Below are 26,636 nucleotides of genomic sequence, written 5' to 3' on the forward strand. Positions count from 1 at the left end.
GTTGTAAACCTCAGACATGGAATATGAACAAAGCGAATCACTCTAGAGTGTATATTTGTCTCAATCCAGGGCACGAAGTATCATTTCTGTCTGCTGTTTTGTTCCTCTGCTATCAGCATGAATCACTTATGACAAGTTTTTCTGACACCAAGAGAGAACTGGTGACAGGGGAGGGAGCTCCAGCATTTGACAGCCTCAACTCTGTTCCTGTGTAATGTGTGAAGCGGGGAGGGTGTTCCTTCCATCCAATCAGCTCCCCTTACTGAGCTCTGCAGACTGTAACTTCAGCTATCCGCCCGCTTTTTTCTGACAGCTCAGAGAAGTTTATAAATTACCAAAGTTTCATAGTTGGTAAGGTTGAATAAAGACACTAGTCCATCCAGTTCAACCTGTGTACTTGGTGCATGTGTGTTCATGTTGGTAATCATTTACCATATCTCTGTTTATTGTGTTCACTAAGATGTACCTCCAAGAGTCTTTTAAAACTATCAATACTTCCTGCTGACACCACTGATTGTGCAAGGGAGTTCAACATCCTTACCACCCTGACAGTGAAAAGCCCCCTCCACAGCTTAAAGTGGTTATATAGTGGGTTAGCTTGTGGGCATGGGCGAGGGGGTTAGCTTGTGGGCGTGCTCCTGTGTCATACACTTGGCTTCCATAGATGCCAAGTGTATGAATCAGTCCCCCCTCCTGGCCATGTTATTGGATGTGATTGACAGCAGCGTGAGCCAATGCGCTGCTATCAATCTATCCAATGAAGAGCTGAGAAGACCGGGCTAGCTGAGAAGCCATCACGTTCTGAACGTGGGACTTTCGAGGGCACGGGTAAGTAAATGGGGGGGGGGGGGGGGAGGGGGGCGGCAGCAAGCATAGGATGCATTAAGGTGAATAAAACTGGAACCTTTACAACCCCTTTACGGTTAAAGCACTTCTCCTCCAATCTCATTGTGTGGCCCTGTGTCTTCTTACACTCCTTGGAGACTGAATAGTTTTCTACCTACACTGGGATCATCGTTGACATATTTGTATATCGCTTATCACATTTCCTCTCAAGTGTCTTTTCCCCAGGGAGAATACGTTTAGTGCTTGTAGTTGTTGCTCGTAATTGAGGTCCTCCAGTCCCCTTAATAATTTAGCTGCCCTTCTCTGGACTCTCTTCAGTTCTAGCACATCCCTTCTGAGGACTGGTGACCAGAACTGGACAGAATGCTCCAGATGCGGTTGGTGTGGCAGCATTATAGTTTTATTTCTAGAGTAATTATGGACTTTGAACGACTGTAGAGAAGAGAAGACTGTAGATAAACAGGTACACTACGTAGGAGGATTTGTTTCATCTCTGTGTATCATCTGAGGGTAATCACTTCATTGGGTGTATGTAAGGCTGGCCACACACGATTTGACTCTCAGCCGCCTCAGCAGGAACCGGCTGAGATTTGAACCATTAATGGACAAGCTGAAGGTACCAAGTTGATCGATCAATTGATCAACTTGGGTACAACTAGCCTGCTTGATCCTCTTGCAATTACCGCTCAGCCGCTAGCGATAATCACTGTCTTCTGGTGGGGACGGCCTCCCCCGCCACAGTCAGGAGTAGACATTTGCTTGGCAGGAGGGATTCCCTATCAGTGCTGTCTGTGTTGGCTGGGGAATCAAGAATTTCTTTCCTGCAACCAGAAATTTGCACCATGTATGGCCAGCCTAAGGGTTTACAACCACTTTAATCCTTTTTTTTTTTTTCATCTATTTGAATTTCAATGTCTGAACAGGAAGGAGACAATAGATACAGTGATATTGAAGTGGACTGGTGCAAAGGATCTGGCAGACTGGAAAATTTGAGAAGGCATCCCACTGTTGATTCTGCTTAGAAAACAGAAATTAAATGAGATATTGTAAACTGCCCATAACCAGCCCGATGACTAGAAGTGCATGTGGTGTACTGTACTGAGATTTTTACAATTTTTCTGTTAAAAAGATAATATATTATATATATATATATATATATATATATATATATATATATATATAGTCAATCCTAGTCAAAATAAAGCAGTAATAAACCCAAAACCAGACATTTATTATATAACCACTTACCAATTCTTTGATGTAATGTCTGCATTACTTTTCTTTTTTAGGCTTCCTTTCCTTTATTTTCACCTGGTGATCTGGCCAGTAAGTCTGTTGTTTTTCAAAACATGTTCTCCTGCAAATATAACAGTTTAGATTGTTGGGACAAACCATTTACCACCGACAGGGGTGCTTACAATAATCAGCTTTTATTTATGAATGTAAAACCTTTCTCCCAAAAGAAAAAGAAAACTGTTGCAGTAACTGCTTGTATGTGTGAGCTGGAGTTTGAATTAAATTTTTTAGTGCATGTAAATCTGTTAGTACATCTAACATTCCCCTTCCCCCAAGACTGACAAAGCTGCTGTCCAACGGTGCTCATGTGCTCCTTCATCCAAAATGTAGGCACTGTAATACAGGAGTGTTACTGGCCAGATCGCCAGGTGAAAACAGAGGGGTGAAAAAGTCTGAAATAAAAGAAAACTGATGCAGCCACCGCATCTAATGAGTGGTAAGCTGTAATATATTACAATTTTGGTTTTGGGTTTAATACCACTTTAATTGTTTCCTGATAATTGGATACCTCTTTGGCACACATCCTATTGGAATGCTATGGAGACCACTATATTACTGAATAAAAACCTTGCGTGACTTGCTGTTGACATCAGAAAATGACGCTGGAATTTATACTTAAGCTGTGCTCCCAGCATCAGTTTTATTGAGGACATTTAACCACAGGACTTCCTGCATTTTTCTAAAGAAATGTGTTTCAAATGATAACTCCTAACTCCTTCTACAGTGGGAACAACTAAGTTTATCCTTTCACTTTACCAGGGTTAAAAAAAGGACTCGATGTCAGACATTCATATGTCACTCACAATACGTAATATTGGGCCACCTGTGAGCCTGTGCACAGAGAGCACATCAGCAAGATCCCTATTATATTGCCCCCCCACAGCTTGGTACACTTATCTTCCCTACCTTAAAGTGGTTTAAACCCTTACAGGCCACTTTTACCTACAGGTAAGTCTAGATTAAGGCTTACCTGTAGGTGCAACACAGTTTAGGAGATATTTGCAAAAGACAGGCACCGCTGTCTACAGCGAATGCGCCATAAACAGCGGCGCGCAGGCACACTGGGCATGCCGCTGCTCACAGCGATCACATATGCGTGGGAGTGACGTCATTGCGATACCTGGAAGTCACTCCGGGATAGATGACGGCGTTGAAGGAGGACAATGAGGGTCGCTTAGGGTGCTTCCATCTCAGGTAAGTTATTCATAATGAGCTAGTATGCTATGCATACTAGCTCATTATGCCTTTGCGTTGCAGGGCCTATTTTTTTTGTATAGTTTGGCTTTACTTCCTTTTTAAGCCGGCCATAGATGGTTCGAATCTCGGGACAGGCCGAGTTTCGAAACATCTATGGGCAGGCTGATCATACCCAAGTGGATCCATCGGTCGACTTGGTTACAACCAGCATGTCAGATTTTTATGTTGCGATTATTGCCAGGGGCTATAACCACTAGCAATAATCACTATGTTCTCCTGGCAGGGACGGTTACCTGAGCCACCCCCCAGCCAGGAGAACACAACAGCTCTGCGTGAGAGATTCCCCCATCAACACAGTCATCTGCATCATCTATTACCAGCCTAAGCTACAAAAGTGTAGAAGGCCTGTGTTAAAGGGGAATTTTACCCATAACAACTTGATAAAAAAAATAGTGTTCCTCAGCAAGTAACATAAATTCCACATTAATAATTATGCTACCAACATAGCTGTGTGCTGAAATTGCCTCCAGAATTGCTTCAGTTTCTTCTTGCTTGAGGCTGCCATTTTGTTAAAGCCCAGAGCCCCTGAACAGCAGTGAATCATAAAGAGGAACTAAACTTTAACGGTTTAAAAAACAGTTACATTCCTGGAATGCTGGGATTACTAACTGTCACAACTGTCTTCATTTTCTGACTAAAGTTCCACTTTAAGCCAGCCATATACAGAATTACATTTTGACTAGTTCCTTATGAACTAAACAAAATACAAGCCATGGGTGGCCTTGTCAGCCCATTCTCACTCAAAATCCCTTGATCTGAAAATCGAAGGAGCCAACAAAAATTTTACAGCTGAACAGCAGCTACATCCAATCAGAAGCAGCCACTGTTCAGGGATTCTGATAGTCGCAGTTGTCATCTGTCAGAATACCATAGCTAGCAGGGAGGAGATTCGTCCATTCACACTGTGTTACATAGATAGGGGTATCAAAAGATTTCTTTTGTTCAGCCTACAGGAACGAATGCCCCATACATACGATCGGACATTCCGAAGTCAAAATCTGCTGGATATTTTCCGACGGATTTTGGCCCAAACTTGTCTTGCATGCACACGGTCGCACAAAGTTGTCAGAATTTCCGATTGTTCTGAACAAGGCGACGTCAAACACGTACGTCGGAACTATAAACGGGCCAGTAGCCAATAGCTTTTGTCTCTTAGTTTATTCTGAACATGCGTGGCACTTTGTTCGTTGGACTTGTCTACACACGATCGGAATTTACACAATCGGATTTTGTTGTCGGAAAATTTTAGATCCTGCTCTCAAACTTTGTGCATCGGAAAATCCGATGGAAAAAGTCAGATGGAGCCCACACACGGTCGGATTTTCCGACAACATGATCCGATCGCACATTTTCCATCAGAAAATCCGACCGTGTGTATGGGCATTAGAGTGTATGGCGGCCTGTTTAGTTTTCAAGTTGCAACCTATGTTACAGTACTGGCTGCTTGTGCAGATAAATGCAAGCGCTGCCACATGAAGGAAGCAAAGTGAGTTATGTGTTCGGCCATATCTGGAAGTACCAGCCTTCCTTGGCTTAAAAAAGGGAAAGGTAATACAGCATTAAAGCAAACCAGTAGTTTTTCATTGGCAAAGGATACGTTTACTTTAAGATATAAATATGTCTTTAATATTGAGTATTTTAGCCCAGTTCCCTTAAAAAGAGGCTAAATGCTTCCTTAACTGGTTAGTATAATACTCAAACACAATGGCCCAACTACAAGATTTTACACAATAAGGTATTTTATGATGATGTCTGTGGCATAGAATGCTAAATAATTTGCCTGTGGCCACTAGAATCTGGCATCGCTGATGCTTTCAAGTCATGCACTACGTCAATAAGTGGTTTTAGGGCATTTGCAGGCAAGCAAGCCAGCGCGCAGCCTGGAAAGAGAACAGATTGCATTTTAGGTATATCAATTAATTAGCAACCACACATGAAAAAAAAATGCATTCAAATATGGTTTCTGTATGCTGCTCAGATATTTTTAGTGCGCAGGCTTGTTGGGATTTCATGAACATATGCTGGGAAAGCACCAGGATGATACAGGATATAGCAAGTTAAAAAAAAAAAAAGTTAATGCAATAGAATGGCGCTCATAGCAATGACGTGCATTTATCCATAGAAAGAAATCCGTTTTCAATACCCCATCTCCTCTAGAATGCATTAGAGCCGACTTCTAGGTCGTTGCTTTGTGGTACAGTATCTTGTTTGAACCAAAAACTCTGCAGTATCAAATGCTCCACTAGCTAGCACTCACACATTTTTTACAGTGAAATACAAAATCTTTTATAATATACAATATAATGTTGTACAGTCGTGAGAGGAAGGCTACATGGCCCCAGTGCATGTAGCCCTCCTAAACTAGAGCCGGCCATAGATGATTTGAATCTTGACCAGTTCACCAGGGACCATCTGAGAATGAATCCATCTATGGATGGGCTGATTATATCCAAGTCGATCCATCAATCAACCCCCCACCCTGACCGGGAGAATACAATAGCTCTGCTTTCAGCGCTGATGGGGGAATCAAGCGATTTTCTTTCCTGTAGGCCGTGATAGCAGGAAAGAGAATCTCATAATCTATGGCCCCCCTCCCCCATCCAATACAAAAACCTTAGACCGTATGTTCAGAGATGCTCATTTCAATGCATATAAGCCCACTAGAGGCTCCTACATCAGATAACAGGATAAAGTGACATGAATGAATGAAAGGAAAATGCTGAATTATTCTCTATAGAATGTAATGTGAGCATACAACTGGTAGATAAAAAGGGGGAGCAGCCATGGTTGGGTCCCCCATAAATAATGGGCACAGAAGAAGCTGCCCCTCTGCATACCCTGTACTTAAACCTCAGCTAAATGCAAAAGTTAAATTTCTTGGTCTTTACTACAGGCTCCTGTAGGCATAAGCGCACGTATGAAATATCCAAAGTAACAACTTAAAGCGGAAATATACTTACCTCCAATTTAGCACTGCGGTGTCCCGGAGCTCCCCACTGGCATCTTCCACTTTAATTGGCCATGGTGATATCACTCCTGTGTATGCACAGGAGTTAGTTAGCTCAGCATTCCCGAATTGTGCACGGAGTGGTTCTACAGTGGCAAACAAGCAGGTAAGAAACTTAGTATAGAGACATAGCATGTCTCTTCTGCACTAAAAATCCTTCCTCTTCCCCAACTTTTTTTCACTTTAAGTGCTTCTTGGCCACACTATAGCCAAAAGATGGCTACAGCGTGGTCGTCCAGTTCTGGGAGGGCATCCTTGGATGTCCTCACAGAACCACGCCCCCTACCCCCCCCCCCCCCCTCGGGCACGCATCTGGCACGCTCTGTGATTGCTGTGTCCTTCAGATACAGCTGATCACAGATCGGTGTATTCAGAACCATAGGGTTATATCGTCAACTACAGGAGTAGGACACTAGGCAGAAAAAAGACTTGGCTAGGCCTATGGGCAGTCCTAGCTGGTATACATCCCCATCTCTGCTATAGGCCTTCTGTTTAGTAACAAGCAGTGTCAGAAGTATTAAAACTCCATAGAGAGGTGGGTGCTGTGTCCATCATTGAACTCAGAGAAATGGATTTTACGGCAAGTACAAAAATCCTATTTTCTCTTTCGTTCATTGACGGACACAGCACTCCAGGAAGTCACCAAGCAGTGTCAAACATTAGGGTTGGGACAACCAAAAAAAAACCAAACACAAAAGCCAAACAGGTAACAGGAGCTCAACAAAAAACAACTGGAGCCCAATCTGAACAATACACCCCCAAAGAGGGAAGGACCCTCTAAACAGCAGCCTGCAAAACCTTGCATCCAAAAGAAGTATCAGCAGATGCCAACACATCCACTTTGTAGAATTTAGTGAAAGTGGGCACCGACGACCAAGTGGCCGCCTGCAAACCTGCGCCACTAAATGCACCGTAACAGGGAAAAGAGGAGCCTGACCCTTAATAGAATAGGCCTGAGTCACCGTCTGTCCGATCCATCTGGAAATGGTCGCAGAAGAAGCAAACATTTTTTGGGCTCATCTGTGATAACAAATAGTGAGGCTGACCTCCGAAAAGACTCAGTGGCTGCCAGATACACCCGAAATCGCTCGAATCACATCCAAGGTATGCAACACAAATTCCTTGGGATGAGTGAGCCTGGGACACAGGGAAGGCAAAACAATGTCTTCATTCAAATGGTAGTCAGAGACCAATTTAGGTAGAAACGACGGGCGTGGACGAAGAACCACCTTAGCTTTGTGGACCACCATATAGGGGATACTTTAAGATAACGCCGCACATTCCGACATCCTGAAAGCAGAAGTGATAGGCACCAAAAAAGCTACCTTCTGAGACAGCATAAGCAGGAGAATCTCGCAAATATTTTCAAAAGGAGGCTTTTGTAGAACTGAGAGTACCAAGTTCAAATTCCACAACGGTAAATTGGAGTCAGGTGTTGAACCCCTTGAATAAAAGTATGCACCAATGAATGCGTGGCCAGGGGTCGCTGAAAGAAAACCGCCAAGGCAGACACCTGGCTCTTGATGGTACTTAAGGCCAACTTCTGCTCAACAGGTCAAAATCTGAGCCACTAACAAGGAACGAGGGTGAGCAACGATGGACTCACACCACGAAATGTAAGTTTTCCACGTACGATGGTAAATCTTTCTAGAGATAGATTTCCGAGCTTTCAGCACCTTTGGGATAACCTATCCAGGCAAACTTCTATCTTTCAGCATCTGGCTTTCAACGGCCAGGCCGTCAAAGCCAGCGACTGCAAGCAGGATGGAGGATCAACCCTTGGGACAGCAGGTCCTCCCTGAGAGGCAGTCTCCAAGGGATGTCGGTGACCAATCGCATCATGTCAGTGTACCAAGCCGCCGAGGCCAGTCTGGAGCTTACCAGAATGACCGGAATCCCTTCTGCCTATTATGCCGCGTACACGTGATCAAACCAGCGGGTGGAAAAGTCCGGCAAACTCAAGTCCGCCGGACAATCCCCCCGTGTGTAGCCTCCGGCATACTTTTTTGACCCGAAAGTACGGCGGACTTAGAAAGTAGTTTTACACTACAATCTTACCGCCGGACTCGCATTTCGGCGGACAATCCGGCCGTGTGTATGCCAGTCCGCCGTACTTTTGAAATGAACGGACTTTTCCCGCCCGGAGAAAAGTCCGCTCATTTCGAGCGGGTCTCCAGGTAGGCGGGGCCCGCGAAAGATATGCCGCTGGCCCCCCCACCCCAAAGCACCTTGTCCCCATGTTGATAAGGACAAGGGCCTCTTCCCGACAACCCTGGCCGTTGGTTGTCGGGGTCTGCGGGCGGGGGCCTTATCGGAATCCAGGAGCCCCCTTTAATAAGGGGGCCCCCGGATACCGGCCCCCCACCCTATGTGAATGAGTATTTGTAATAAAGTACAAAAAAAAACACAACACACAAGGGTTAAAATAGTTTATTGCACAGCTCCGGGGGTCTTCCGTCTTCGGGGGTCTTCTCGCCGGACTCCTCCGCTATCTTCTTGTAGCTCTTTTACTAGCGGAGGAGCCCGGCTTTCTTCCTCGCCGCCGCCCTTCTTCCGACTTCGGGGGTCTTGTCCCTCTTCGGTTCTTCTGCCGGGCCACCGCGCCTTCTTCTAGCTCGCTCACCCCCCCTTTCCTGCCCGGCCGGGTAGCGTGCTCGGACAAGGGTCTGATGTGGACCTGGGGGGACCCCCACGCCGATTTTTTTCGGCGTTGGGGTTCCCCTTTAAGTCCATACCAGGCGGCGGGGCCAGCGACGTATCCTCCGCGGGCCCCGCCTACCTGGAGACGCGCTCGAAATGAGCGGACTTTCCTCCGTGTGTGTGGGCGAGTCTGTTCATTTAAAAAATAGGGCGGATAGTACGGCGGACTTAGCACGCCGTATTAGTCCGCTGAAAAAGTGCCGTGTGTGGGCAAGTAGCCCGTTCGGAAAGTCCGACGGACAGTCTGACTAAGTACGTAGGACAGACGGCTACGTGTGTACGCGGCTTTTCCTGCGCAGAAGCCACAGAAGAAGCTTGAGAGGAGGGAGTGCATTAATCAGATGATACTGGCCCCACTGGGCCAAAAGAGCAACTCCGGCATTTGCCTGAGGATCCCGCAACCTTCCCACAAACCTTGGTATCTTTCTGTTGAGCCAAAACACCAACAGATCCACCTCGGGGTGTCCCACCGCTGACATATTGAATGAAACGGTTCTGGATGAAGGGACCACTCCCCTAGGTCTAAGGCCTGCTGATTGAGATAGTCCACCTGCCAGTTTACATTCCTGGATTGTGTATGGTGGAGAGGACCAAAACGAAGCTGTCTGCACACCGACATTCTACGGTGGGCCGAACTCTTCGTTCTGGCCCCCCGGAGAATGCCAGCTACTGCTAGAGCCGCTAACACACTTTTTGTTCTGCCCTGGTGATTGACATAGGCCACAGCCATGGCATTGTCCAAATGGATCTGTACCGGGAGCCCACAGAACCTCCAGCGTCCAACAACCCTGAGTGAAATTCAGTCCCAGGACACCTCCCCACTGGGACAGACTGGCATCCGTAGTGACCACCGTTTAAGGGGAGAAAAGATTCGCCCTGCCAAAAAAACAGAGAGCAAAGCCACCAGACCAGGGAACCTCTGGTTTCACGGCCAGATCTAATTGTCCAGAGACTTTAAACACTTGTCCCATTTTACCAGGATCTCCATTTGGAGGGACCTCATATGGAACTGTGCAAATGGGACACCCACGAGGGAAGACACCATTAGGCCCAGCACCTGCATACAAGACCGAAGGGAGGACCACCTGCTGGACAGTAATAGATGAACCGCAGCATGCAACTTCAGAGATCACTCTGGCAAGAGATGAATCCAGAGTCAGGCCCAGAAAATTCAAATTTTCAGTATGGAATCAGAGCAGACCGAGCAGAGCAGGTAGTTTAGAAGCCAACCAAACTCCTTCAGCGTCTGTATTGTGATCTCCATGTCGTCCATCAAGGCAGAAGAGGACTCCGCTCGCAGGAGGAGGCCGTCTAGGTAGCCCAATACTGCAATCCCCCTTTGACGTAGAAATGGCAGAACTGGGGCCAACGCTTTTGTGAAGACCCGAGGAGCTGAGGCGAGAGCAAAGGGTAACCCTACAAACTGATAGTCTTCCTCTCCCACAGCAAAGCAAAGGAAATGCTGATTCCGAGCACATATTGGAATGTGTAAGTAAGCATCCATGAGGTTAACAGAGGCTATAAAATCCCCCTGATGTAGGGATGCCACCACCGTGCAAATGGACTCCATTCTGAATTTCTGTACCCACACAAAACAGTTCAGGGCCTTGAGGTCCAGAATTGGACCGACCTTGCCCTTTTTTTTGGGACCGTAAACAGGTTTGAATAAAGTCCCTGAAACCGTTCCGAGACCGGCACCAAGACAATCACTCCCTGAAGCAACAGGTCCTGCACTGCCTCGAAGAGAGCTTGTAACGGGACAGAATCACTTTGCAGACCCATTTGTCGTGTACCAAGAAAGTCCACGGGCCAGCAAACCAACAAAGACTTCCCCCCACCCCAGGTATGAATGAGGGCGCACCTTCATACTGAAGGAGTCTTGTCCACGGGTCTAGAAAATCCCGCTCTCGGCTTGCCAGGCCAAGGCAACTTGGAACCTCCTGAGGAGGGCTGGAAAGGTTTTGAACCCTTGCCAGTGGACCCTGAGGGATGAAAAAGCTTTTTGTGTACGCAGAAGGGCCACGTCTGCAACAAGGTTCTTTCCCCTTTCCAGACTGTGGCAGAAAGGTTCTTCCCCCCCCCATGAGACTCTTAATGATGTCATCCAGGGTAACCCCAGACGATCGTCTTGAAAGGGTAAATCAATCAGAGCTTTATTAGAAGTCCGCAGACCAACACTTAAGCCACAGTACACTCCTAAGCACCACTGCCGAAACAGATAGCTTAGAAATCAAGTGGCATCCAAGGGAGACGGTGGTCTAGGGTCCCACAACGGCACCTGCCAAATGAGGACACGCAAGGAGTCCACCAACTGAGCCCCCACCACAAAGGACACGTCCAAAGAGGCCACCGACTAAGGCCCTGCAAAGGGAGCGTCAACTGAGGTTCCACAAAGAGATCTGCTGACTGAAGAGGCCACCTATTGGGGCCCCGCAAAAGGAGGGCCACCGACTGAGGCCCCGCAAAAGGGGGGCTGCTGACCGAGGCCCCACAAAGGGACCCATTGACTGAGGCCCCACAAAAGGGACCCGCCAACTGAAGGGGCCGCTGACCAAAGCTGAATCAAAAGAGGCCACCGACTAAGGCCCCGCAATAGGGGGCCACCGACTGAGGTTCCGTAAGGGGGGCCCGCCGTCCATACCTCCACATCTGATCAGCCGGGGAGAGGTGAGGGCTCGTCATGCGGGCTGCTTCTACCCCCTTGGAATGGGTAGTCCCCTAGGCAGGGTTCCCCTTAAAGTCCCGCAGTTTGGGAAAGGAGGGAAGGGCGGGTGCCCGAAAGGAAAATGGCGGCTATCTGCCACCCCCACAACACCACCTATCCAGGAGGAGGTGCCCGGTTAGCAGCACAGTCAGTAGACCACAAAGCCAGGGCCTAAATTTTCAGATGGCCCGACCGCATGGTGTGTGGATCCGTGGAAGGGCCGGTAACACACACCCCAGGCCTCACAGTAACTCCAGGACATCCAAGGGGAGCAGGAGTGGTACCTTCCATCCTTCGGTGAGTCCCAAGGGGGGAGAGGGCAGCTACACGCAGCTACCTGGCCAGGGGACAGACATGCCGGCCTGAAACTGAGTGCTTACCAGCCACACACAGACCAGCGTCCCCAGCTATCCCCCATGATGCAGTGTGTAGGGATTCGGGGAGACTAGATTCCCACACCAAACTCCCAGGGAGGGTAAGGCAGAAGGAGAGCAGGTCTGGAGGGAGGAGGGGACACCCATAGGGACTGACAACCCTGGATGTACCCGCACCCCACACCCTGTCCAGAGAAGAATAAGAGCGAACATCTACTTACCGATCCAGTGACGCGTGCGGGTAACACTCCCAAAACACGTGTCCTCGCGAGACATTTAACTTGCTGACCGCCCATGTCCAGGATGGGGCATGTCACGGCCCACCCATCACACAGCTAAAGCTATGCACACACTTGCTTGCCAGACTAGAGGGACCACTGGATCTAGCTATCCAGCCTGTCGCCCAGCCCGGCAGTTGATTGTAGACCTCACAGGAAAAAAAAAGCAGGAGAAAAAATGCCATTCAAAAAGAAAAAATTGCCAGGACCAAAGATCCTGGCCGGGAACTAGGTCCTTATTCCTGAATAGGCAGACAAAACTGAAGGCTTATAGCAGAGAGGGTGGTGTATACCAGCTAGGACTGCCCATAGGCATAGTTAAGTCTTTTTTCTGCCTAGTGTCCTACTCCAGTGGGGGGGGGGGGGGGGGGGGGAATATAACCCTATGGTTCTGAATATGGAGCGCTGTGCCTATCAATGAATGAAAGAGAAATTACTCATTTACTAAATTTTCTAACAGAAACAACTGTAGCTCTCAAAGAGTCGCTGAGAGCCTGAGACAGCCACTCCCAGCCCCTCCACAGCCCAATGATCCAGTAAGCGCGGAGCGGGCAAAGCAGACAGCAGTGACTGACAATCACCAACTCTCTTCTCACAGAGCTCTGAAAATTGAGCGATCAGGGGTGCTTGATCGTTCGGTTGTCAGTCTTAGAGCTGGTGGGGGACAGATGCAGCATATAGGCAAGTATGATTCTTGAAAAAAATATAAATCCCATACGTCTCTTTTAATTTAATTTCTTCTATGGTTGTGCCATGAAGAAATAAATACTGAATAGGAGTATAGTATATCTGTAAATCTGATGCCAGTCTCTTGAGGTCATTTAATGTGATTGTTTGGCTGTCGTATATCGTTGGACTGTCATATGGTCATTGGTATAGTGCAACAATCCCTTCCCATCTATGGTCATCTATATGTTAGTAGATTTTGAATTGTATTTGAGATTGACCTTTGAAACAATCTTTTTTATTATCCTTTTTATCTTGCATACATTCTTTTGTGCACATTATTTTAGTATTCTGCAGCATCAATATATCTCTGCCTTCACAATGAAAAATAGTTGACTGCCTGCTAAAATCCCCAAGTTGCCCTATTGACTTTACATTTAGATTGGGCATCTAAAGGTTATCTACCTTTCCCGAAACATACAGCCTCTTCTTTCATGAAGCAGCCAATGTAAAATCCAATAATTTACCTCCATTTAATGGCCCCTTAAGTGTGCTCCCTCTAATTTATATATGATAGACAGTCACATATGCACAAACCACAAGTTATTGTAAGCCAAGGTTAAAATGCGCAGAGTGGCAGAGCTGAACAGATGCGAAGAAGCTGGCAGATGTACAAATGAGGTCTGCCTCGGAGCTGGAGAACCAATGACTAATACGTTTTGGTGAAAGAATCGGTCCCCTCATCATTTACATTTCCTTCCCCCTCCATTCCCCTCTCGAATAAGCGCACACAGAATTATTCCTTCTAGCTACATCGCTTCCCTCCCAAACAGCAAAATCATTGTCACGCTCCTCTCTCTCAGCCTGGCTGAGACACGTGGCGCTGATCGCTCCGTAAGAGACAGAGAAGATGCATAGTGAAATCTCACACACACATCTTTCACGGCCTTTATAAATCACAGAAACCTTGCTCTCTGTACCAGGAACGCGAAGATCTGTGTCTGTTCGTGCCGTTGTGGTCCGATTATTGAGAGAGCCGCTGGGTACGAATGAGGCAGAGACTGCTAGCTAATGACCTTGGCATTCAACTCTTCCATTTTATACAGTGTTGGGTAAAGTCTTTCTTGCCAAATCTCCTAAGAAGCAAACTCTATAATATACTCAGCCACGCCTCTGATAAACATGGCTGTGTAATAAGACAAAGGATACGACATGTATGTATGTAGTGGTGGTGCTATTGTGGTAAATTCCACTGAACCAGCTCCTACACGTATCCTTCCTTGATGGGCTTGGGAATGAAACATGGTCTTGTTCAGGCCACTATGCTATGTTATGTTGCTTCTCTACAGCAGCCTATATTTGTCATAGAAAAATAACATTACTATGCGAAGGATGACGTGCTCACATTCATATTTTGTAATAGCAAGTCCCCTTTTGAGGAAAGTTTTCATTTTCTGAGCTGCTTGAGGGAATATGTGAGGGCAAATATTGTTACCAATGTAAGAGGGAATATGGATTGTGTCATTTAAAAACCTAATGCCTTTCAAATTTAGGTAAGGTTTGAAATCTGTATGTCTGGCTAGTCATGTGCCAAAAAATGCACTGAAAAGGGAAGACCACTTATGGAACATAAATTCTTATGGCTGGTCCCTAATGCGGACCTAATTGCACATTAATAACTCACATTACAGTATTATATTGGGCCTTCTGAGCACATTTTAATCCAAAACTAAAGTAGATTTATTTTTTATGCAAAAAAAAAAACTGTTCCAGCATGTATGTTAGCAAATCTGTTACCATTTGCATTATCAATTATCCATATTTCATATTTCTGTATATGCCATATTATAGAGCCCTGGTGCCCAATCTGCGGACCTTTGAAATTTTTTGTGCCGCCCTCAGGGCCCCTGCAGACACTAATCTGTGTTTTCCTATTTCCCTGTTATAATAGTAATTTTAGCAGCCCCATGAATAATGTCTGTAATATATGACTTTCTCCTGAAGCATGTCCCCAGTCTCTGACCATCTCCCGTATAATGTTCATAGTCTCTGACCATCTCTTGTACCATGTCCAGAGTCTCTGACCATCTCTTGTACCATGTCCAGAGTCTCTGACCATCTCTTGTAACATGTCTACAGTCTCTGACCATCTCCTGTATAATGTCCACAGCCTCGTCCACAGTCTCTAACCATCTCTTGTATCATGTCTGCCGCCACTGACCATCTCTTATACCATGTCCGTAGTCTCTGACCAGCTCTTGTATTATATCTGCAGTCTCTGACTGTCTCTTGCATCATGTCCGCAGTCTATGACCATCTCTTGTATCATGTCTGTTGTGACTGACCATTTCTTGTATTAAGTCCGTAATCTCTGACCAGCGCTTGTATCATATCTGCAGTCTCTGACCATCTCCTGTATAATGTCCACAGTCTCTGACAATCTCTTTTATCATGTCCACAATATATGACCATTTCTTGTATCATGCCCATGGTCCTTGACTATATCCTACTTTGTGCCTGCTGTCTCTGACACTGATTACTGAATTTTTTGTGCGGCCCTTTTGGTGATGTCAGGGGCCGCACTTAAGGCCCCCCATTTCAAGAAAGTTGACCACCATGGCTGTATAGCCTGTTCATCAGCATTAGTTGGAGGCGATGAAGGTTTTCTAGCAGGCAAGCATTCTCCTACAGGAAGTTCTCCATAGAAACATTTATTCAATATCTGCCAGAACCTGGGTGTGTCGTACAGCAATTCTATTTCCATTCCCATCCTCCCTCTCTCTTGGGGCTCATTTACATAAGCATAGCCCTCTAAAGGAGAGTCCTCAGAAAATCAATTTTCAGAGGGCATTTGACAGGCGGTAAGAAGGCAATACAGTGTCTGTTTTAACCCCTAAAATCCCATATAACCATGCTGCAATCAAGTGCATTGCACTTCAATGGGTTGTGTCCGGCAGGTGGGACTACCCATTGAATGCATTTGAGGGTGGTATAATTCTTGCTTTGCTGCATAACACAATCACAGCAAGTATACAAACCCATCCAGCTGCCTTTGCATCTTTGCCGGTTGGCAATAAAAATGTGGCTCAACTTAGCTTTGTTTTTTTATCAGCCACTCATTGCTTATTTTTCTTTAAAAGCAGCTGTCAATCAAATGAAAAGGTAGAATGCAGGGTAGGACTGGTGGAGCTTGGAAGAGCCACACTTTTCTGTCAAGTGGTCTCTTACATAAATATAGGAGTATAATGACATACTAGAGGGGTATGTAGAGCCTCTGGACTGTTCAGCCAGCAGAGCTGAAGCCAAGGGATCACAAACAATTCCATGTTTGTGCATTTGTATTTAAAAGTATGTTTTTCTTAAAGTCTAGGCCATATATAGTCGTTAATTTTTTTACTTATGGGAAAACAAGCTGCAATGCAAGAAGCCCATAAGCCCTCAGAAACACGGGTCTAATTGATATTACAACCAGTTTGTTGCCATAGCTTCCCAACAGTCCCGGATTTTCTCCTCCCACTGACCGCCAATACATTTTCGGGGATGACCAGTAATATAGGGGGCACTTATGACTCCTTAAAGCTGTACTTTACTCATTATGTTGTACGTTTCAAAATCCTGACTGTTGGACTATTGTGACACTGGCAGAAAGTAAAAATTGACCTGTGAGAATCTGGAATAAAGGAGCACACAACTGGTCATATGTCATATTAGACAAACACGTTTGATGTATGACCTGAGACAGGTTTTACTTTTTTCTTTCTTATCTGCTTTTTTTAGTTGCTACAGACTGGAAGTCGATAGGGTTAAACTGAATCTAGATTTTAGACAGTGGCGTGATGTGCATGCACAATTTTTCTTTCCGATATTTTATTTATGGACAACTGTTTTCTGCATCACATGATGAGTGGGCTGTGTAGGGGTTAACTTTCAAGAAATAACAAGCATTCGCGGGCGTCTGAAGTGCTCATTATCGCAAACATCTCTGTGATTACGCGGGGACACTTCCCGTTCTTACACAGAGACAGAAAAAGAACAGCCCTTTACCGGCACGCACTCCGTTTCAGAGCTCCAGCCAAATGCTGGTGATGCAGCAAATCAAATAAGAATGGGCAGATCTCAATCACAGATCTGCGTGTCTATGTACTTAGAAGACGGCTTCTGACATTATTTTAGGGGAACAATAAAGCTAGTGATACACTAGAAGAATTTTGTTGGAAAATGTTCGTTTTCAGAATCTTCATCTGATCTTCTAATCAATGGTTTGTGGAATAAAATGGACAATCATTCTCATTAGTAGCAGATTTGATTTTTTTTCTCCAACAAACTAAAATTCTAAGTGTGAAAGTAGTTTTCTTTTGGTAAATATTGCCCATATTGAAATTAACATGTTCTAGGCACAGAAGAAACCTGTGTAATATGTCTGGAATTCTATTCAAGTAACAGATGTGAATGAAATCTTAAAAGCTTTCGAGGGAAATTAGTGGACCTGGTGATGGCAAGATCAGATGCTCTGACAAACAATTTTTTGGAATATCTGTACATACATTCAAACACATTTCTACTGGTGTATGGTCAGCTTAAGGCAGCCCACAGATGATTTGATTTTCTTTTCTTCCTCCACGGGTGGAAGGAAAGAAAATCACCCAATTCCCCCATCAATGCCTCCTGCGGTGCTATTGTGTTCTGCTGGCGGGGATCCTTTCTGGCTGGCAGAATACAATGATTACTGCTAGCGGCTATAGCCACCAGCAGTAATCACATGACAAAAATCCGACGCGCTGGTTGTCCCCAAGTTGATTGATGGATCGACTTGGGTTACAATTAGTCTGCTCATGAATCAGAATTCAGCCGAATTTCGATCCATGTATGGCCGGCTTAAAGCCTAGTACACACTCCGGTGTTAGTACAGTGATGTCCCCCGCTGAGCTATTATGTTCTGACATGGGGACAGCCCCCCTGCCACAACACCCTGGTCAACACTCAGACATTGGCAGAGAGTTGAGCCATCTGGTGCCGATCGGAAAACCCTTTTCAATCATGTCCCTTCGACAGAAGCCAGTCAAATGACTGGATTCTGTTGGACCAGCTGTCATACACGTGGGCAGAATGTCGGCCAGTTTCTATTGAACCGGCCGATGCCACCCGATATTCAACCCTGTGTACAGCCCTTAAGTATCGACTGGAATTAAACCACCAGACTGGTAAAATACCAGCCTATGCTCATCACCTGAGATCGGAAGTACCCATAAATATCCTAGGTGTGAGATGATTTGGTTTGAAGTATACCAGTTGAGGCCACACATACTGCAATGTCTGAAAACTATACAGCTGAAATTATTAGTGGAGCCTGTCACAAGCAATTACAGTATAATGGTTGCTGCCAGCTATTAAAGACCAATTAAAAGCTCTCTCGGTTTGGTCTACGGGACCCTGAGATCTTTGTTTGTTTAATTAGTATCACACTAACTCAAACATGACCACAATGAAGCACAATGATTTGAGGATCGTGAAGAAAGCCACATGTGAGCCAAAAAAATCATACAGGAGATGTGAAAGGAATCGATGTTGAAAAGAAAGCTCAAAGGCAAGGAAGGAAAGTTATAACCCAGAGGCTTCCGGCAGGAGTGCACATAGATTAGCTATTCCGAGATCTGTTCAGTGGGAGGATTAAAGAGACGGTAAAAAAGAAAAAATAGAGCGAGAGAGGGAGATGCTTGATTAACTCTTTTATCACCTGTTATAGGAGAACCGTTTGCAAAACAGAAAATTTGGTAATGAACGTTAAAAAGCTGTTAGGTTATATTTTCGATTTGTGTTGTAAAGGCTCCCATAAAAGGCTTGTACCAAGAACCAAGGCCTGGCTGTGGTATAACACCACCAACCATCATACCCCTGAAAACCCGTCTCTTCAGGGAAGCCTATATCACCTCTACCCAACAACTGAATGTTTCCTTCTGCATCAACTCATTCTCCCACAGTTATTTCTTTCTTCTACCATATGCTCCTCCCTTTCAGATTGTAAGCTCTCATGAGCACAGCCAATTCAACCCTTTTGTCTTGAATTGTACTATAGCTGTACTATTTCCATTTTTACTGTAAGAATAATACAAAATGCAACCGGCTCAGTAGCACAGTCCTACCCCTCTCATCAATACACTACTAGGAGTAGGAACCTGCATTCAGCTACATGGAGTTGATTTGAGGACCCCCAGTGCAAGTTCTACTATTGCCTAAAGTGACGGTGTCATTAGAGAAGGTAGCTGCCATTACTCGTCTCTACAAATAAAGCTTGTTGCCTGGCGCCAATACTTTTTAATCAGACCCAAAACAAGTATGCCAAAAATTAGTGTCAGAATTCTTTATCCCTATACTGGTTACAGATCGGTGACTCAGGAAGCATGAAGCCAATAAGTCACCACAACAGCCAAGCAATAAAGAATGGTCAGCAATGGTCACCTCCATCATTCCCATGTGAAAGGTTGCAATAGCACAAACCATGCAACAGTAGGTATTATGTAAATAATATATTAAAATTATTTAATAAATACACATACAATGGGTAAAATATGTATTGAACACGTCACCATTTTTCTAGGTAAATGTATTTCTAAAGGTGCTGTCGACATGACATTTTCACCACATGTCAGAAAACAACCCATGCAATCCATACATACAAAGAAACCAAAACAAATACATTCAGAAATGAAGTAATGTGTAATAAAATGACACGGCACAGGGAAAAAGTATTGAACATGCTAACTGAAATGTATTCAATACCTCCCAAAACCCTTTGTTGGTGATGACAGCTTCATGATGCCTCCTGTATGAAGAAACTAATTGCATGTACTGCTCAGGTGTGATTTTTGGCTCATTTTCCCACACAGTCTTCATATCTTGAAGGTTCTGTGGATTACTTCTCTGAACTCTGATCTTTAGTTCTTTCCATAGATTTTCTATTGGATTCAAGTCAGGTGATTGGCTGGGCCATTCTAGGAGCTTTTTTTTCTCGCTTTGAAAACAATTGATAGTTTCCTTGGCTTTGTGTTTGGGATCATTGTCTTGATGAAATGCCCACCCTTGTTTCATCTTCATCATCCTGGTAGATGGCAGCAGATTTTTATCAAGAATGTCTTGGTACATTTTTCGATTCACCCTTCCTTCAATGATTTGAAGTTTGCCAGTACCTAATGCTGAAAAACAGCCCCACACCATGATGTTTCCACCTCCAAACTTCACTGTTGGTATGGGGGTGTTTTTGGGGTGATGTGCAGTGCTATTTGACCTCCAAACGTGGTGTGTATTAAGAGATCCACAGAGTTCGATTTTGGTCTCATCTGACCGGACTATATTCTCCCAGTATTTCACATACTTGTTTAAATGTTGTGCAGCAAACTTTAAACAAACTTCAACATGCTTTTTGTTCAGCAATGGAGTCTTGCGTGGCGGGTGTGCATAAAGGCCATGGCGGTTGAGTATGTTACTTATTGTTTTCTTTGAAACAATTGTACCTGCTAATTTCAGGTCTTTCTGAAGCTCTCTACAAGTGGTCTTTGGCTCTTGGACAACTCTTCTGATAATTCTTTTCACTTCTCTATCAGAAATCTTGCAAGGAGCACCTGGGCTTGGGCAGTTTATGGTGAAATTATGTTCTTTCTACTTCCAGGTTATGGCCCCAACAGTGCTCACTGGAACATTCAGAATTTTAAAAATCCTTCTGTAACCAATACCATCATTATGCTTTGCAACAATAAGGTTGAGAAGGTCTTGAGGGGGCTCTTTGCTTTTACCCATCATGAGATGTTTCTTGTGTGACACCTTGGTAACGAGACACCTTTTTATAGGCCATCAGTTGAGACTGATATTTTTATTTGCACTGACAAGCGGCAGGATTGCTTTCTTATTATTGATATATTTCAGCTGGTGTCTTGGCTTTCCATGCCTTTTTGCACTTACCTTTCTTCATGTGTTTAGAAATATATTTACCTAAAAAAATTGTGGCGTGTTCAATACTTATTTTATCTGCTGTATATAAAGGCCTCATTCACACTAGCATACTCCCACGCAAAGCCTGTCTGCCTGCATGGGGATGTACAGGTGTTCTGTGAGTACCTGTGCAGGCAGTTCCATTCATGTCAATTGGGATGCAGCAGTTGCAGTTTTCCGGTCTGCAGCCAAACACCGCTCTCGCATGAGTGTATGCCTGTGAGACAGAGGCCTAAAGTTAAAGGGGTTGTAAAGTAAAAATTTTTATTTTTTTAAAATAACAAACATGTCATACTTGCCTCCACTGTGCAGCTCGTTTTGCACAGAGTGGCCCCGAACCTGCTCTTCTGGGGTCCCTCGGCGGCTGTCTCTGCTTCCTCCCGCAGGTGCTTCTCACGTTAATGCGAGCTCCCTCGCATTGGTGAGAAGCACTGCGGGCGCGCTCCCGTGATACAGCCGGCGGCTATAGCCGCTCGCTGTATCACAAGGCCCCGCCCCCGGCGCGCTGCGTCATTGGATGTGATTGACAGCAGAGCGAGCCAATGGCTGCGCTGCTTTCAATCCATCCACTCCAGCCAATCAGCGGCCAGGCTGAGCGGCGAAGAGGACGGCGGGGGCGAGCGCGGGATTTTCGAGGGGTCAGGTAAGTAAAACGGGGGGACTGGGGGCGCCGGCAGTGTGAGATGTTTTTTCACCTTAATGCATAGAATGCATTAAGGTGAAAAAACATTTACCTTTACAACCCCTTTAAATATAAAGTGTCCCACTCCTTCCTGTGCCTCACTTTTGGCCCATCGCTGTATTAGTTAGACCTTACTGACAAGTAAAAACATTTCCACACAATGGCAGACCTTTTTTTTAAGTACCTCTCTGTGAGCCATTAACTTCTATTATCAAAGAAGCTCTCACAGTGTCCTTCAATAGGCTAAAGCAGGGCCAAAATCTTTGATGTTTTATTTGGCCAAACATGAAGTGGAACAATATAAACAGCTCTTAGAGTCGTAGTATGATAAATAAAGGCCACAGTCAATTGTTCAGCGGGTAGGCCTAAAGACTGGTATGTCACAAATACACGAATATAGGCAGAAATAGATATATTGCGCAGTCTGGATAATTTCAACCAAACTGGGAGTCAGTCTCAAGTTTATAATATATATATATATATTTATTATATTATATATTATAATGTTGGGCGGTATGGGCCTGTTCAATAGAAATTGCAAGTGCTGAATTTATAAGCTTGTCTGAGAGTTCCGAAAAAAAGGGGCGGAGAGCTCAGTGAGATGTCTGAGATCTGATTGGAGGAAAGAAACATAAAAACCCTCCACACAGCACACAGGAACAGAGCTAAGGCTATCAATCTGCTGGAAGTCCCTCCCTTGTCACCTTTTTTCTCTTGGTGTCAGGAAACCTTGTCAGAAGTGATTCATGCTGATAGCAGAGGAACAAAGCAGCAGACAGAAATTACACTAGGTGCTTTTTTATTGAGACAAGTACACACTATAGAGGGATATGCTTTGTTCACATTTCATGTCTGAGTTTTACAACCACTTTCAAGTTGTGATGAGTAACCTTTTCTAGGGACCTGAACAGGGTGGATTTGATTTAAATCAAGTCGATTTAAATCACTAGTAAAAAGGCTTGATTTAAATCATATTTTTTAAAGAGCAACTGTCAGCTCTGTCCCGCATCAGCTTCTCCTCTGTTGACTGACGGTCCCATTCACTTTAATGAGACGGCTGGTGATGCGGCAATGACACAACAAGGTGAGGAACGTGGCAGCAGAAGGTGAATGGATGCCCACTAACAGGCGCTGCCATGATAGATCTGAAATGACAGGTGCTCTTTAAATGTAATGACTTATTCTTGCTGGTAGTTAGAATCTTTAATATTTGCAAACAAAATGAAGGTTTCCTATTTAGAATAATAAGCTGTCAGGTTAGTAAAACAGCGATATCAGAACTGAATCGTCATACAATTTGTAGTGTACATGGATTGGCAAAACAAAGGGATAAAGGCATATTCCTGAACTTTGGTTTATCTCATGGTTACTGTTAAATTGTGTGAATATATCAATGCAGTGCATGTTATCTCAGCTTGCAGAACTTGAATTTTTTTTATGAGTTTACCAAAAAATTTAAATATTGCATAATATACAGCCTCATGCTACAGAACTAAGCTCCATTTCATGTCGAATAAACTAAATTATTAATGTATCTTAAATAGAAAACTATCTTTTAGATAGATTTTTACACAAAGCATTTTATTAAAATAAATTTTCATAAAATAAAAATAAAAAATCTGATTTAAAGCAAACAAATAATTTTATTTTGTTTTAAAAAATAAAATAAATAATTGATTTATATCCACCCTGGATCTGGATCACTTTTGGAGAACTTATCCAATTATTACTTCCCCACCCTCCCTGCCTGCAGCTCACCATTGTAAATATTATTATACAGTAATGCAGAGTATACAGGTTAATAGTTAAACTTCATCTAGAAGAGTTAAGATGGTACACCTCTTTAAACCTCCTCTGTTATAAAATCATCCTGGCTACTTCCATCTACTAAAAACAAGTAGACAGAAGGGGAGACAGACAACACGTAAAGAATTATTCAGGATGAGAAGGTTCCTGGTCTAACGCACAGTGGCATCAGCTGTCAAGTATTTGTTTCAAACCCTATGAACAAAAAAACTACCTAGATCTCCCATATTTGTCCGATATGATTATGTTTGGATTGGGCCAAATCTGTTGCAGATCAGGTAGCCTGTTTTTCAAGTGTATTAGTTCCCCGACCCCCAATTGTTAATGGCACCCCAAACGCATCTAAGAAGCCCACTAAAATAAATGGCTGTAAAAAACAACGCACACACTCTAATGTGATCTGGATATCAATCTTTATATTAGTCCAAGTTCCCCAGGTCTCCCCCATTAGGGCCAAAAGCAGCAGTAAAAACCTGGCAGGGGACCTAACCCTTAAAAAAATTTAATTTGATTTAATCCGTTTTAATAGGAGGACTGCCTAAACCAGGGGTGTCCAAACTTTTTTCAAAGAGGGCCAGATTTGATGAAGTAAACGTGCGAGGGCCGACCATTTTGCCTGACACTCTTTGAACCATTGAAAATTCAGTCTAAGCCCTTGTACACATGGTCGGAGAATCCGTCGGAATGAGTCTTATCGGACCGTGTTGTCGGATAATCCAATTGTTTGTGGTATGCATCGGACTGATTCCGTCGGAATATCCGTCAGACCCAATTTTCAACATGTTGGAAATATTTCCAGACCAACTGAGCCGATCGGACATACTCCGATCATGTGTAGAGAATTTTGATCGGACCAAGTGCCACGCATGCTCAGATCAAATTCCTACATCAAAGCTATTGGCTACTAGCCTGAATGTAGTCCCATCGTAACGAAATTACGTCATCACGTTCTGAAAGATCGGATTTTTCGACAACTTTGTCCAACTGTGTGTATGCAACAGTTTCGGACAAGATCCGATGGACAAAATCTGACGGGCAAATCTTTGTCGCGCTCATTCCCAACACACAGACGAATGCTCTGCACTTTAGGGGTAATGTTAATTCTTAATGGTACCCCACACATTGGAAAATGTAGGGTGCTTTTGGTGCAGTGCAATTTAAAAAAATAAAAGCTCGGAAACTTCTTTCCCTGCATTTTTGTGAGTAGTCCATTGAAATTAATGGGCTGCCCTACACACAGTACGCAGCCACACAGATGTTGCATTTATGGGCTTAAAACACGTGGTGAGGAGGCAACATAATGCTCAACATAAATAACTCTTTACTGACATTCAAATGCCTCTTTTCAGTGCATGGATTGCTTTTCAGAGGAGCAGCAGTCCTGGCTAATATCACACACAAGCCCTACAAAAGCAGTTTTGATGGTATAAGAATGGGGGGGGGGGGGGGGGTCCGGATTAAAAGTAACATACACACAGACACATGCACACACATGCAGACACACATACAGACAAATGCACGCCGCACACACATACAGACACATGCATACACACACACACACACACACACACAGATACAGACATACATGCACACACACACATACAGACACATACAGACACACACACACACACACACAGATACAGACATACAGACATACAGACACATGTGCACACACACATACATACACACATACACACACACACACGCATACACATACATGCACACACACATACAGACACATGTGCACCCAGACACATGTATACACACACATACATACACATGTACACACACACACATACAGACACATGTGCACACACATACAGACACATGCATAGACACACATACAGGCACATGAGCGCACGCACACATACATACATACATACATACAGACACATGCGCACACACACACATTCGAATAAAGCCCTTTTTTAACACTAATTTAGCTTGTAGCATAGTACAGTACCTTTGCAGCTTCCTCATTCAACCGGGTACTGCACTGTAGGGGGAAGCAGAGAGCACAGCACACTCCACTGCACTTTACTTTCACTGTTGAAGCTCACGGAGCTTCTCACAGTCCTGGGGATTGGGCTCATCTGACAGCCCTGATCCCACAGCACACTAAATTGAGAAAGACCAGGCGGGCCGTTCAAAACCGGACCACGGGCCGGACTTTGGACATGCGTGGCCTAAACTGTTGATGTAAAACCAAGTAGGTAAATTTACACAATTATTATTATACGGGTTTTATATAGATTCTAGAGATACTGCCTTTAACTGCTTCCCGACCGCCTCACACAGATATAGTGTGGCAGAAAGGCATGTACAGGCAGATTAACGTACCTGTACGTTGCCCTTAAAGAGGCAGGTCGCAGGCGCACGGGCGCCCGCTGGGAGCTCCGTGAGCATGAGTACGGGTCCTGCAGACTTGTTGTCTGCGGGGATACCCGCAATCGTCTCATGGGGAGGAAGAATGGGGAAATGCTAATGTAAACAAGCATTTCCCCATTCTGCCTAATGGGGCTGACACTGATCATAGCTCCCTGTGATCGTGTCATGTCACACACAGCACCCCCCCACAGTTAAAATAACTCCATAGGACACACTTAACCCCTACAACGCCACCTACTGGTTAACCCCTTCACTGCCAGTATACAGTAATCAATGCATTTTTAATTGCACTGATCGCTGTATAAATGTGAATGGTCCAAAAATCGAATCAAAAGTGTCCGATGTGTCCGCCATAATGTCGCAGTTCTGATAAAAAAAAAATAAAAAAAATATAAAAAATCGCCGATCGCCGCCATTACTAGTAAAAAAAAAATAATAATAATAATAATAAAAATGCCATAAAACTATCCCTTATTTTGTAGACGCTATAACTTTTGCACAAACCAATAAATAAATGCTTATTGCGATTTTTTTTCACCAAAAATATGTAGAATACATATCGCCCTAAACTGAGGAAAAAAAATGTTTTTTTATATATATTTTTTGGGGATATTATAGCAAAAAGTAAAAAATATTGCGTTTCTTTTTC

General features: G+C 44.4%; 1 protein-coding gene across 3 annotated transcripts in view; it reads right to left on the reverse strand.

The window, feature by feature from the left end:
- Nucleotides 1–26,636, reverse strand: part of BCOR (BCL6 corepressor) — a 342,611-nt gene that overhangs the window by 187,503 nt on the left and 128,472 nt on the right. For all 3 annotated transcript variants that reach the window (XM_077480873.1, XM_077480871.1, XM_077480872.1), the window contains one exon: nt 2,095–2,203. The gene's annotated coding sequence lies outside the window, so the exon portion shown is untranslated. The remainder of the gene's footprint in view (nt 1–2,094; nt 2,204–26,636) is intronic.

This window comes from Lithobates pipiens, unplaced genomic scaffold, assembly GCF_037356315.1.
Source record: "Lithobates pipiens isolate NorthernLeopardFrog02 unplaced genomic scaffold, aLitPip1_a1.2 Scaffold_16, whole genome shotgun sequence".
Lineage (NCBI taxonomy): Eukaryota > Metazoa > Chordata > Amphibia > Anura > Ranidae > Lithobates > Lithobates pipiens.